Raw genomic sequence first — 14,733 nt, forward strand, 5'->3', positions numbered from 1 at the left:
GTCGGTGATGTAGACGACGGTGTCGCTCTTGGCTCCGGCGATCTCAGCGAGCTTTTCCCCTTCGCAGCGGCATCAGCGTTTCCCCCCTTCTTCCCCCACTCTTCTCTCTTGGCTCAGGTGTGCTGTGGTCAGCCACCATGGTGGCGGCGGGGCGTTGGGAGAACCCTAGGGCTCTGGGCATGGCTTTATAGCCAGAGCTCTGAGCTCCATCTTCGGCGGAGGGGTGGACAGTCGGTGATGCACCGTGGGCATCGAACGACATTGCGGCATGGGGTGGTTGGCATAGAGGTCGCGTGGGTGATGCGCCAAGGGGGGGACAGGACCATGCCCTAGGCATGACCCCTAGCCCACCCCTACCACCACTGTTGGCTCTTGGTCGTGCGGTGGTTAAGAGCGGCGTGGAGAAGAAGAACAGGAGGGCTGACGGGTGGGGTCTGTTGGCAGCGACTGTGAAAGGGGCGTGTGGGTGAACAGCGCGCGGCTGACACGTGGGGCCAATGCGGCAGCGACTGCTGGCGGTGCTGACGGGCGCGCGGGCATGGGTGGCCTACTGGGCCGGCTTGCTGGGCCGCGTGCGCGCGCGCTAAGGCTGGCTGGCCGGCGCGGGCTGAGCAGGCCGAGCCTGCGAGGCCTTCTTCTCCCCTTTTTCTTTTCTTTTTTTGTTTTTCATTTCCTTTCCATTGTTTAAATTCAAATTTGGTTTAGATTTCGAATTTAAAACTGAGGTAACTTGTTCATTAGAGTTTAGGGAATTTTGTTTAGTAATAAACTTTTACAGAATTGTTAGTCATAACATAAAGCAATGAGAATCCAAATCACAATTTAAGTTAATCATGTATGCAACATCTATTTAATAGAGATTAACAATCATAATCAACATATGGCATGCTATGCTTATGTATTGACTTAGGTTGGGTTACTTTACATGACACTTATCATCACATGGAGGTTTTGAGAAAATTTTTGTAGTTGGTATTTTTGGTGTGTGGATTTTTGGGTTGTTACATTTTGTATGGAGGAAGTGTTAGGAGAGAAGATGGTATGTTTGAGGATATGGAAGAAGAATTGGAATGGTTTGATGAACCTCCTAGCTTCAACGACCTTTGTGTCCGTTTGAATGCAAAGTTTGATGGTGATTTCACACTAAAGGGGAGGTTTCATACTGGGAACACTAGGGCACACTATGTCCTCATGCCCTTGTATGACCTTGCTCACTGGTCCCGCTACACTAGGGTTCTCCAAGGTTCCAATGTGCCCATGGCTGAGGTGGTTATGGAGAATGGGTATAGGATGCAAGGTGTTCAGGACGGTCCGTCCATTGATGGTGTTGGAGGCAATGAGCAAGAATTAGGGGTCAAAGGGGAAGCAACTCAGGGTAACATGGATTTGGATGGTCAGTTGACGTAGGAGCAGTTTCATTCAACTGTAGTAGGTTGTATAAGCAATGACTTCGATGTGAATGATTTCGAACGGGGAGAGAAGGAGCAGGAGGAGGATAGAATCGGTGATGTAGTTAGCGGTGATTTAGACGATTCTGATGATGACCAAGGAGGTACAGATGCTATGCCAACACTGGCTAATGCCAGGCTAGTACTAGTTCATACTATGCCATTATCAGTACCAATTGAGGTTTTGCATGGTGTCTAGGCTCAGGGTAGACTAATCATAGATTTGGCTGTAGATGATACCCCCTATAATTCATGGGCTAGAATTAGCGAAGCACAGCAGTATGTTCCACCACCACCTTACATAGCAACTAAGCTTGAGCAACTAAGGTCCAAGAATATACCTTTCATGGGCGTTCCGAACTATAGGGATGTCAGCATGATGGATATGGCAGTTTGTGACACCGGTCTCCAGTTGTGTAGGAATTTATTGTATAACCATGAGAAAGAAACCCTTAGGAAGGGGATGATATTCAACACAATGTCAGAGATGAAACTCTTCCTTTAGGACTATGTTGTGTACCACCATAGGCCGTACACCGTCACTCATTCGGACCAGGAGTTGAGGTACCACGTGATATGCAAAAACGGTTGTATGTGGAGGTTAAATGCACGAAAGAGACAGAGTGATGGCAAGTGGGGGATAACTAAAGTTGTCGAACCCCACACTTGCCTAGACAAATGGGGGAAGGAAAATCATTAGCAGCTCACTGCACGTTACCTTGTCCGTCGTATATTGGGGATCGTTGATGATAATAACGATATCTCGGTGTCTTCTTTACAACAGTCCATATCTGGATTCGTTAGGGTGATGTACAGAAAGGCTTGGTGTGCTAAGCAAATTTCTCTAGCAATTTGATGGGGTACTTGGGAGGAAGCATACAACAGGGTGCCCCGCATCTTATGTGCAATGCATTACTACAATCCTGGCTTGAAATGGTTTGTGGACACCGGAGGGATGTTTTTTCGGGACCCATTGAGGCATGTCCTCCATCGTGTGTTCTGGTCATTCGCGCAAACAGAACATGCATTTCAATTTTGTTGGCCAGTCGTACTTGTTGATGGCACTTTTCTGATAGGAAAGTACATGGGCACCTTGATGATGGTTGCTGCTGTTGATCCTGAGGACTAGATAGTACCCATGGCTTTTGCTTTTGGTAGAGGAAGAGAATAATGAATCGTGGTCATGGTCCATGCAGCTTCTACATGTGCAAGTGTTTGGCCTAACTCGCACTATATGTTTGATCTTAGACCGTCATGCAGGGCTTCTTAATGCTATAGCTGAGCATATAGATGGGTTCCCGCCTCTAGTACATAGATGGTGCATAAGACACTTTGCCGCTAATTTCTAGCGACGTCCGCAGAAGCTGGAGGTATGTGACAAGGTAAAGGCTCTATGTTATGTACGTATAGAGCACCAATTCAAGGAGACAAAGAGAGAACTAGACAAGATGGTAAATGCAGCGGGAAAGGCCAGGTTAGAGGCGTAGATGGAACAGAAGGCTCAGTGGGTGTTAGCATATGACGAGGGGGGTTTCAGGTATGGCATCATAACCACTAACTCCTCAGAGTCCGATCATTGCCTATGTCTAGAATTGTTGAGTTCTCATTTCATAAGTGCAACGAATATTTTGTGAAGATGTGAGAACTTGCGCAGAGGAATATAGCTGAGCAGGGGCATTTTGCAAAGGCCAGACCTAAACATTTGAAGGAGGCCAAGGAATTGGCCAAGCAGCACACCGCCGAGCTGTATGGACCCCGCCGCCATATCTTTAGTGTACGGGGCAAGGGTGGCACAAGCTTGGATGGTGAATGTTATGGTGGACAAAACTACCGAGCTGATCTTGAAAAGGTAGAGTGCAGTTGCAATGTCCCTCAGATCATGCATTCCCCTTGCTCTCATATGATCACGGCCTACATGGTTCGCGGATACAACTATGGGGATCTGCCATATATGTCACCCTTGTATCTTTGTTCGAATACCGTTAGTATTTGGGAGATGAGCTTCGAGCCATACCTTGACCCGACACAGTGGCCACCTTATAATGGTTATGACTACATGCCACATCCAGATCTAATGAAGGTAGGGAAGGGTAGGAGGAAGAAGAAGCGACTCAAGGGGGACATGGATGCTATGAGAGGGTATGGTGAAGACATGTACGGCGGGGGAGACTTCAACGAGACCCATGGTAGGAATATTTGCTCCATTTGTAAACAATCTGGTCATAAGGCTAGCCGGCATAGAGGACGAGGGTAGCAGGTGATTTCATATTGTGTTCGTACTGCATAACAAGTAGTTCAAATTTTGCAATGCTACATAATGTTAATCTGAATATTGTTAATTTGAATACTCTAACCCTTTTTATTAAATTATAACAGGATGACCCCTCCCACGCCGCACTAGTTATACCCCCTTCTTGAGGTGGAGTACGACGACCCCCTTCTTCCACCAGACGACGAGGTTTCCAAGAAGCGTTCAAGGGATCCTTACATTCCAGGGACTTAGTTCATTACATCGAACTTATGTCGAATGAATATTGTCGTCGAAAACTTACAGACTCATAAACCAATGAAAATGTTATGTGGCAACTTGTCGTCCATTTATTTGCTTCATGTTCGTTTCAACTTGCGCACGGTCGTGGCACCACTTGTATAGCACCGACAACAACTCAATTGAAGCTGGATGTTGCTTGCCCGTGTCACTCCCATGCCATGGATGGTGCTATATTTGAGATAATTTCACCCGATTACGTTCGTTTTAGAAATTTTGAATGCATGATACAAACAAATGTGATCACTTAAGATCGATCATGGGTAATCCAAGTACATGATACATGGGTACAATACATTAGTAGTTCAAATGGAATATAAGACAACACAATTGAATTTCTACTACATAGCTACATTGATCATTAATAAAGCATGGAACTAACAGAAGGTGCAATAAAAAACCCTCAGTCAGAAACATATTGAGTAAGCAACTCATCGTTCGAGTACCAATCCTCAACCACAACCATGTTGCTGTGGCTAGGCTCACCTGCATTGCCCTAATCTGCCTTTCGCCTATAGTAAGTGGCCTCTGCTTCATCTATGGCCTCTACGGCCTGAGTGAAGAACGCGTCGTCATCCTCCTCCGCCTGCAAGCCCACCTCTGCTAGAGCGATGAGCTCGCTCAGTCTGCTAGTGTCGTCCTCAGTCTTCTCCGCCTGCAACCCACCTATGCTAGAGCGATGAGCTCGCTCAGTCTACCAGTGTCGTCTTCAACCTCATCCGCCAGCAAGCCCGCCTCTGCTAGAGTGATGAGCTCGCTGAGTCTGGTAGTATCGTCCTTATCCTCATCCCCCTCATCAGACAACACAATCGGTGATTCAATGGTGCGACCAGCTCGCTTTTCTGTGCTTATCTAACTTCTTTTCCTCGTACCCTGCATGAGCCACCTCTACAACATGGTCCTTGCTGTATCTAGTCCTTTCGTATATAAAATGCAATCAGTTAGCAATGCGACTATATTACATTTAAAACCAGGCAACGAAAAAAGGCTTCAAAGCACTCACTGGCACATAATGAAACAACATGCTCGTTCAAGACCTGCATCTATACTCTTGTCTCCTCCCTAGCCTCCTTCCTTGCCCTCTCCTCCTCTAATGTCATCCATCTCTCCAATCCCCATTTGACAAGCCCAACGTTGATCGGGTTACAAATACCGCGCTGTCTAGCAAACTCACGCATCTTGTCTTTGTGATGTTTAACGAAAAGGTTGACATAGTCAGGTTCATATCCCCTCTTTCATGCAATTACTTGCTTCCTCTTCAGTTCATCCATGAACTTAGCTTGACCATCATAACATTCCCACTTGCATTCCCTATTGCTCTATTCAAATGATAAATTATATCATATATGTCTCAGCAAAAGAAACAAAATATAATTTCATGGTTACCATAAAAATAACCAACCTCATCATAGTCAATCATATGGCCGCAATAATGGCCTATTCCAAGCTCCGAAGGGACTAGACCGTAGTTGGATTTAACACCACATTCGCACTTGACTAGCGGTGCTTTGTAAATTAACCTTTCTTTCTTCTTTTGCTTTGCATTTGGAGGTTCTTCGGGCCATTTTTTCTTTGGACCATACAACCACTCCTTAAAACGACACTTCACCATTGAATACACCTAAATAACAGGACATTAGTATATGACACATATAGCTCAACATTTCAACACATACACTTTGCACTTACTTCATGCTTGTTTGGACACACAAACTCCAACGTATTGTCAAGGTTTATCATGGCTCATATTGATATTTTTGATCAGTTGGCTGGTGCAAAAGTGTTTTCCAAGATTGATCTTCGTTCAGGTTATCATCAAATTAAGATCAGACCACAAGATGTACAAAAGACAGCTTTCTCTACTAGGTATAGATTGTATGAATACCTAGTCATGTCTTTTGGTCTCACCAATGTCCTGCATTCTTCATGTATCTCATGAATTCAATCTTCATGCCGAAGTTGGGCAAGTTTGTAGTGGTGTTTATTAATGATATTTTGATAAACTCCAAGAACAAGGAAGAGCGTGCCCAACATCTCTAAATAGTACTAGCTCGATTGAGAGAACATAAGTTGTATGCCAAATTCAGCAAGTGTGAGTTTTGGTTAGATCGAGTGTAGTTTTTGGGGCATGTCCTGACACCTGAAGGCATCTCGGTAGATCAAAGCAAGGTGCAAGATGTTCTAAATTAGAAATCTCCCAAGTCAGTGCATCAGATTCGTCAGTTCCTTGGTCTTGTTGTTTATTATCAATGCTTCATCCCTGACTTCTCCAAAATAGCCCAACCAATGACCAAGTTGCTCTAGAAAGATGTCAAGTTTGTATGGAGTCTGGCTTGTGAAGAAGCTTTCCAAGCCCTAAAGAAGTTTCTTACCTCTGCTCCTGTTCTCGCCCAACCAAATATTGACAGGCCATTTGATGTGTATTGTGATGCCTCAATGACTGGATTGGGATGCATGCTTATGTAGGATGGACGTGTGATAGCTTATGCTTCACACCAGCTAAAAAAGCTAAATTATCCCACCCATGATTTAGAGCTGGCTGCTGTGGTGCACGCTCTAAAATTTTGGAGGCATTATTTGTTGGGAAATAAAGTGCATATTTATACGGATCACAAGAGCCTCAAATATATTTTCACTTAGTCCGAGCTGAACATGAGGCAACAGAGATGGCTTGAGCTAATCAAGGATTATAATTTGGAGGTTCATTACCATCCTAGAAAAGCTAATGTGGTAGTTGATGCTTTAAGCCAGAAGTTGTATCAAGTTGAAGAAGAATCTTTGTCTCTCAACCATGCTGAGGTGCTAGCTCATATTGCTCTAGTCTCGGATTTACTTGAGCAAATTTTCAGTGAGCAAAGGCAGGATACTTCAGGAATTCCTCACATTAAGCAGTTAATTGCCGAAGAACGTGGTCCACATTTTAGTATTGATGATCAAGGTGTAGTGAGGATCAAGAACATATTGGTTGTTCTGTCAAGTGAGGAGCTTAGAAGAAAGATTTTGGATGAAGCTCATCATTCTAAGCTATCCATCCATCCAGGAAGTAACGAGATGTACCATGATTTGTGACACTTATATTGGTGGTCAAATATGAAGCAGGATATCACCAAGTACGTCGTGGAATGCAATACTTGTGGAAGAGTTAAGGCAGACCAGACCATATGCGTACATCAGGATTTTTGTAGCCCTTCCCTATCCCTGTTTGGAAATGGGAGGAGATTTCCATGGATTTCATTGTGGGTTTACCCCGCACGTCTAAGGGCTATGACTCTATTTGGGTCATTGTGGACCGTCTCACTAAGTCCACTCATTTTCTTCCGGTGGATACCAGATATTCAGTCAAGAAGTATGCCAAGTTGTATTTTGACCAGATTGTGAACCTGCATGGAGTTTCTTTCACTATCATCTCTGATAGAGGGTCAGTCTTTTTCTCTCGTTTCTGGGAGCAACTCCAGAAATGCCTTGGTACTCGTCTTCTCCGAAGTTCAGCTTATCATCCATAGACGGGTGGGCAAATAGAAAGGGTAAATTAGGTACTTGAAGATATGTTGAGGGCTTATGTCATCTATTTTCCTAAGAAGTGGGACGAATGCTTGAACTTAGCTGAGTTTTCTTACAACAATAGTTATCAAGAAAGCATTTGTATGGCACCCTTTGAAGCTCTGTATGGAAAGAAATGTAGGACACCACTTAACTTGGTTGAAGTAGGTGACCATGGATATTTTGAGCTTGATTTTATCAAAGAAGCTCGAGAGCAAGTCAGTATGATTCAGAGCCATTTGAAGGCAGCTCAAAGTCATCAGAAAACATATGCAGGCAAGAGAAGAAGGCCCTTGCAACTTGAAGTTGGTGACCATGTGTATTTGAAGGTATCTCCCATGAGAGGTGTGCATCGATTTGGTGTCTGTGGAAAGTTAACTCCTCGTTATGTTGGGCCTTATAAGGTTTTGGAGCGATGTGGTCCTGTTGCTTATCGTCTATAGCTTCCAGATATTTTGTCAGCAGTACATAATGTCTTCCATGTTTCCCAGTTGAAAAAGTGTTTGCGAGTCCCCGATGAAGTGGTGGAAACTAAAGACCTTCCTCTTCAACCGGATCTCTCTTATATTGAGCATCCTATCAAGATCTTAGATGAAAAAGAAAGAGTGACTAGAAATAATGTGGTGAAGTTTTATAAAGTCCATTGGCAAAATCACTTGGAGGACGAAGCAATGTGAGACCAAGAAAGCTATATCTTGAAGCATTATCCCCACCTTCTTTCTAGTTCACCGAGGTAATTGTTTAAATCAAAATTTATTTCTTATCTTTTTTTCCCATACTAGGCACATGAAATCTCAGGATGAGATTTTGTTTAAGGGGGGAGAGCTGTAATACCCTCAGTGTTATACAGTGAATCACTTGCTAAAATATGTCATGAGCATCATACTTAAGTGATATTGCATGTGGTGTGATGGATAGGCAAATCATTGTAACTTAAACAAGTCGTAAAAACGTAAAACAAAAAGTTAATTCACGATTTATAAAGTTGGCAAGTAGAGATGTTAACTAATTTTTATTATACAAAAATGCTATAAAATATATATGTGACACCTGAATAAAGTTTGAAGTACATTTTGTAGAAGATAGTGCAACTTTTGTTTTAACAAGATAATAACACTAGCTAACATTTCTAACAGCTTGGAAATCGAATTGGAAGCAAATCCAACTCAAGACAGTCAATTTCTTAAATCTAAAAATAGATTGACAAAGCTATGTTTGGTAATTTATTCTGTAAAAATTGAGTTTAGAAGTGGTGTCATTCTTTAGCTCTTGTTGATAGCCTAAGGTGCCATCTTTAGAGTAGTGAAGGTGGTTTAGGGATTGGATCAACTGTGTAGTTGTTTCGAACGCTTTAAAATCCATGCACAGCGTGTTCTTGGGTGATTGTTCCTAGCTGGACGCGATCACCATGCCGAGCGACCTTGATGTCGTGGCGCTTGGTGCGCGCAAGCGCGCGCCTAGGTGCGCATTGGCTGGTCAGAGCTACCCGCGCTCTGGTTGCATCACTGGTCGCCTTGGGCTACCGCCATGTGGAGCCGTGGCTGCCCGACTCGCAATGTCGCACTACCCTCGCCTGCTACGTTGCTGTGCGTAGCTGCTGCCCTCCATGCCGCGCCATGACAACATCGCTGCCGCTGCTGTCGCATCGCTCCACTACGCTGTGCTGCGCTACGCCACTGGCCTGCCTAGACGCTGCACGCATGAGGCCAAACCGTCGTTGCTATGCCATTTATGGCACTATGGTGCTCGGGCCACGCCGACCTCGAGCACATGTCATTGGCTAGTGATGGCCATGGTCGCTTCAGTCGCGTCAACCGCATCCTGCCAAGCAAGAACATGCCGAGTATTGACTGCATCCCCACCGTCTCCCGCCCCTCCCCTGTCCTCTTCTTTGTTGCCGCCGTCGAATCGCGCCTGCCTGCCTGCATGCGAGAAGCCATCCCCCATCAATTCCATGTGCCTACGCCTACGCTCTCACGTCCTCTTACTGTTCGCCCCCACCCAGACTTGAATCGTGCAAGGCCAAGCTCTAATTTGGAGCTTCACCCTGCCACCGCGCCGTTAAGACCCATCACCACCCTCATCATGGCCAGCCCCCTCCTCAACGTCTCGAGCTGAATTAGCTGCACCACTAGCCCCACCTAGAATGTCTCCTTGTCATGCCCACCTAAGACACATCTCTACCATTGCCTCCTCACCACTGGCATGGTCGTGTCATTGAGGTTCACCATCGAGCTCGCCGCGTGCATGTGGTCAGGCTTGCTCGGGGCATCTCCGGCTGAACCATCACCTCTACTAGGTCAGTGGTGAGTCCTTGTTGCTCACCCGCTATCCCTACTGCCTTGTTAATACTGTGGCTCACCGAAACATTGTAGCCATTGCCGTAGGGTGACCGCCATCGTGGAGACGCCCTTCTACAATGTCTCAGTTTGTGCAGCCGCCACCCATCGCTTCACATCAAACCCAAGGTGAGCGTTAGCCTTGTCGATAGGTCAACATGGGTCCCATGTGGCCAGCGCAAGCGCCAGTGCCACCGCTCGCCATGCCGGCGCACACGGGGATGGTCGAGGACCATATCGTTATAAAAGGAGGGAGATTGCAAGGGTGTTCTTGCAAAGTTGTTGTCTATAGGAATAGTCTGAACAATGTCGTGCGGATACTAGGTAGCGCAGGGGCGTCTCCTGCTGTGGGGCGGCCTGTGTGCGTGCGCGCGCGCTGCGCGCAAGTGGGCCGAGTCCGCGTGGTTGTGGGCCGCGCTGGTGAATTCATTTTTCCTTTTCTTAAGGAATTAGAAATAGCTTTATGTTTTAATTTCTGAGCTAAACTTTGAAAATTAATATCAATTCACATAGGTGTCCAAAAATTATGAAATAAATTTTGTTGAGTTCCTAAAAATGTTGTCTATCTGATGGTATGACTAGATTATGCAGGTCTAAGTTGATGCTAAGGCTTATTAAATCATTTGAGAGTGTTTAACATTATTTAGGTTAATATTTGTAGGAATTTTTGTGACAAATTGGTAGTAGTTTTGTACATGAATTTTTATAGTAGGTTCATTGTATTATTATGTGCTCACTGTAATTTTTGTGGCCCTAAAATATACCGAGAAATAAGGTAGTTATGTGCTCCTTGTTTTAATATACATTAAATCGTTAATAAAAGAAGAAATGCATTTTAGTTGCTAAGATAATACTTGAAGGTTTCATACCTATTTAGTGGAAAGGATGGGTAGCTTAGCATCTTAGTCATTAGAGTTAACTTAGTAGCTTAGTAGATGTATTGTTATTTTAAGAGTTGCTGTTGTCGTAATACTAAGTGTTGCATCATCATTGCATGCATATAGAGAACGAGTTGGTGGAGTTCGTGACCATGGGCGAGCAGGAGTACGAGGAGGTAATTGAGGAGTATGGGGAGGAGGTTCTCATATAGGAGGGAGCCCCAAAGCCACCAGTGACTGACTTTACTGACACCCCGCCTGCCCAAGGCAAGCCCCGGTGCATAATCCTTATTTTGAATGATCACTGGATATATATATGTGATGTGCATTTATGTTACAGGATTTATATTAAAACTACATGCATAGATAAACCTACCAAGAGTCCTACTAGCATAGGTCGAATAGCTGCAATGCCTAGGCTATTGGTAGCATGAGTAACCTGTCGTTACTCACAATAGGTGATTATTATTATTACTCTCATGATAAAATAGTGAAAGGAAATGGAGACCGGGTAGGGATATGGTACGAGTATTGGTGGGTGTAATAGGTTGTGTCTCGCGGCCAATGGAACATAGCTTGGTTACACTATTTTTACTATCCATGTCGGTTAAGGACCGTCTGTTGCATTGGATTCTAGTCAGGCCACAGACTTATTATCCTGAGAGCACATACTTGCTTATGGGAGTGGGAAGGCTCGTTGCTCTCTTGTCATGGGTTCTGGCTCTTTCCGGACTAATTGATTGGAGGCGAGGATGGTGGAGGTCTAAGCACCACATTGAGTCCGGGACTCAGGAGTGGGGGCTTGAAGTCTAAGTTTGGACAGGGACCTAGACCCCTTGATAGGAGAGTGGTGGGTTGATCCTGCTTGTGCCTGGGGTACAAGCAGGGTATGTGTTTTGGGGGTACCCAGCTGGAATACATTGGTTTGTGAATCGCCGTGTGATATGGTACGACTTGTCTATGATCTAGCACTGTAGTAAGAACTAGAAGATGAAAGGGAATGAATGGATTTGATTGCTCAACTCTTGCTTGAAAGTAGAACAGGTGCTTACATAGAATGGTTAGCTAATGAACTAATCATGACTGCTAATAAAACACTTACATAAGGATTCACTACTAGTATTGCTTTTCGCAAAAAGGAAACCCAGCAAACCATAAAGCTTATCATATCCTTTGGAGTCGGAAAATTATTTCCACTAGTCGGGTAAGTCTTGCGAGTACATTGTGTACTCAAAGTTTATTTACTCCTATTGTAGGTGCTGCTTGGGGAGTGGCTATTATGTGGAGGATTCTTTTGGTGGGCACAGATGGATCCTTGTATCATATCATTAGATGTTTATTTTAACTCCGCTGTTTAAATTCCGCACTCTGAACTTGATATTATAATAATGTATTTCTGAGAACTCTTGTTGTATGAAATGGACTAAGTATTGTAAACGTGTTCTCATTATTGGATCCTAGAGGAAAAACATAGATTGTTTGTGTTCTCTCTTGGGGTGTGCTCGACGGAACTATCCGATATAGCTAACTTTTGGGGTGCCTAGTGTCTAGTGGAAGACGAGCGCCTCTGAAAGTGTGTTATTTCAGGCGGTTCTGCCACAGCCTACGAGGATGGTGCCGGTGTCGACGAGGGGGGGGGGTGCCACCGACCATGCGCGTGGTGTCCTCCGTCGTGCCGAGCCACCGCTAGAGCTTGTGCTAGCCACCATGGTGGCCGAGGTGACGGACGGGTGGCACAGCTCCTCTCGGACGCCTATAAAACGCGACGCTGAGCTGCTCTCCTCCCCCACGCTGAGCTTGCCATGCTACCGCTCACCTTCTTCCTCCTCACACCGCCTCCTCTGTTCGTGAACACCAAAGGTGTGTGTCCCGTCGATCTCCCTCTCCGAGCTGCAATTGGCAGAGGTAGCTAGCATGTAGGAACCCCTTCATCCTCCTCTCTCTCCCCATACCCTTGGATTCAGAAATAGCAGCCGAGGTTGCTGCCGAGCGAAGCTCTGGCATTCGTCCTTGGCGGACGTACCTCACGAGCACGAACAACCTGTGCTCTGTCTCTCTGTCCTGTCTCTCGTGTCCCGTATCTCTCTCCCTCTGTTATTTCATTACAGCCTAAAATGCTAGCGCCATGCACAAGCAAGAGGCCATGGCCACGCGTCGAGCCGGCCACGCGCGTGTCGTGCCGCCGCCGTCGGAGCTTGTGCTGACCACCATGGTGGCGGCGGCGCATGCATCGTGTGGACAGTGGTTGGCGACTCGTGTCCATGGTGGAGGCTGTGGCCGGTGAGCTGCTGCAGTGCCTCAAGCGTGGCAGCGTCCCGGAGAGCTCGCCAGCGCTCACCGCCTAGCAGGTGGTCGATTGAATGCCAACAAGAGAAACAGGAGGGTAAAGCTACCATATTCTAGATGCAAGGTCATCCTATCCATCCGTACACCAAACCAAACACAATCCCAACCTGACCTGGCTCACTAGGTACATGGCAATCAAACAAACAAGAGGTGTTACACCATGGAGGCCAGGCTTTGGCCGGCCACAGCCAGGCCAGCCGTCTAGGCCAGCCAAGGACACATGCATGCCGGTTGATAAATGACTCGTACATAATTTTGAATTATTTTTTATGGGAGAATTCTACTAGTTATCCATACTGACATAACTGTCCACCAACTAGTAGAAATTGTTCACCACTCCGGGTTTCAAGCTGAAATCTATCGGCCTATTCGCGGGTTAGTTTCTGGGCTGGTTTGGACTGGCTAGTGCTGGTTTGTTGTGAGAGAAAAACACTGTTGACTGGCTGATTTGGACTGACTGAAACCAACCAGCGAACATGCTGTATATCTCTTGTAAAGGAAAACTCCACTACAAGTTTTATCTAACACCAGAGTGTTCCACGTCATCACCTAGCTGAACCGTTGCACATCCACTATGTCCTTTTGCCGTGTACAGGTTCTAAAACAGTGCACTTCGTTTCATATTTAAGAATAAAAAAGTCACTAAGTATTGATGCCATGGTAGTGGCTCTTGAAACAGTACACTTCGTCTTATATTCAAGAATAAAAAAGTCACTAAGTGTTAATGCCATGGTAGTGGGAGAGGATCTGAGGAGAGGTAGCTAGCAGCAAATTGATAAAAGGGCGCTGCACTCATCAGATAGCGACATGGCGACCATGGCCACATTTGCTGCCTTGGCGTGCTCTCTCTCTCTCTCTCTGTGCGCTTCAATCTTTGTCTCTCTCATATTATTTGCTGCAGTTTAGACGATTGAGGTCACAGTATTCATACGTACGCGTACTGTGCATCCAAAATCCTCATGTTCTCTTCTTCAATGTTCCATGAGTTCTGCCAGGGTGAAGACATCACATATTCACATTACCAAGCAACTGCCATCGTTGTATTCTACTGTGGTGCAACTCCGGGCCCTGTTTTGGTGAACTCTTATCATGAGGCTGCTACGTGAAAATATTCCGGTAAAAAGAATAAATTAGCTCACTCACTCAATATGGCTCCATTCATTATATTTTCAACAAAATTTCTTTCTATATATATAACCATATTTGTATATTCTACTATGGTGCAACTCGCATGTGTCCATTAGGCTGCCTCAAAATTTCATTAACAAAACTCTAGCTTTATTCACTGGTAGAGAACAGAGCTTTACTCCTGGTGGGGAACCCCTCTAGTTCCGGTTCCCCACCCGGGAGCAATCATCCGGGACTAAAGGGGGTCCTTTAGTCCCGGTCAGAAACCGAGACTAAAGGCCCATTTAGTCCCGGTGGGTAACACCAACCGGGACTAAAGGTGCCTCCTGACATGCCACGATGGTCGACACCCTTTAGTCCCGGTTGGTAATACGAACTGGGACTAAAGGTTTTTTTTTCTTTTCTTTTTTTTTGTTTTCTTTTCAAAATAGGTTTTCGAAGTCGTATTGTACGCTGCTAATTATACATTTATACGCGCGTATAGTATATTTCGGTTCAAGCACAAT

This window comes from Miscanthus floridulus, chromosome 1 (genome assembly GCF_019320115.1).
Source record: "Miscanthus floridulus cultivar M001 chromosome 1, ASM1932011v1, whole genome shotgun sequence".
Taxonomy (NCBI): domain Eukaryota; kingdom Viridiplantae; phylum Streptophyta; class Magnoliopsida; order Poales; family Poaceae; genus Miscanthus; species Miscanthus floridulus.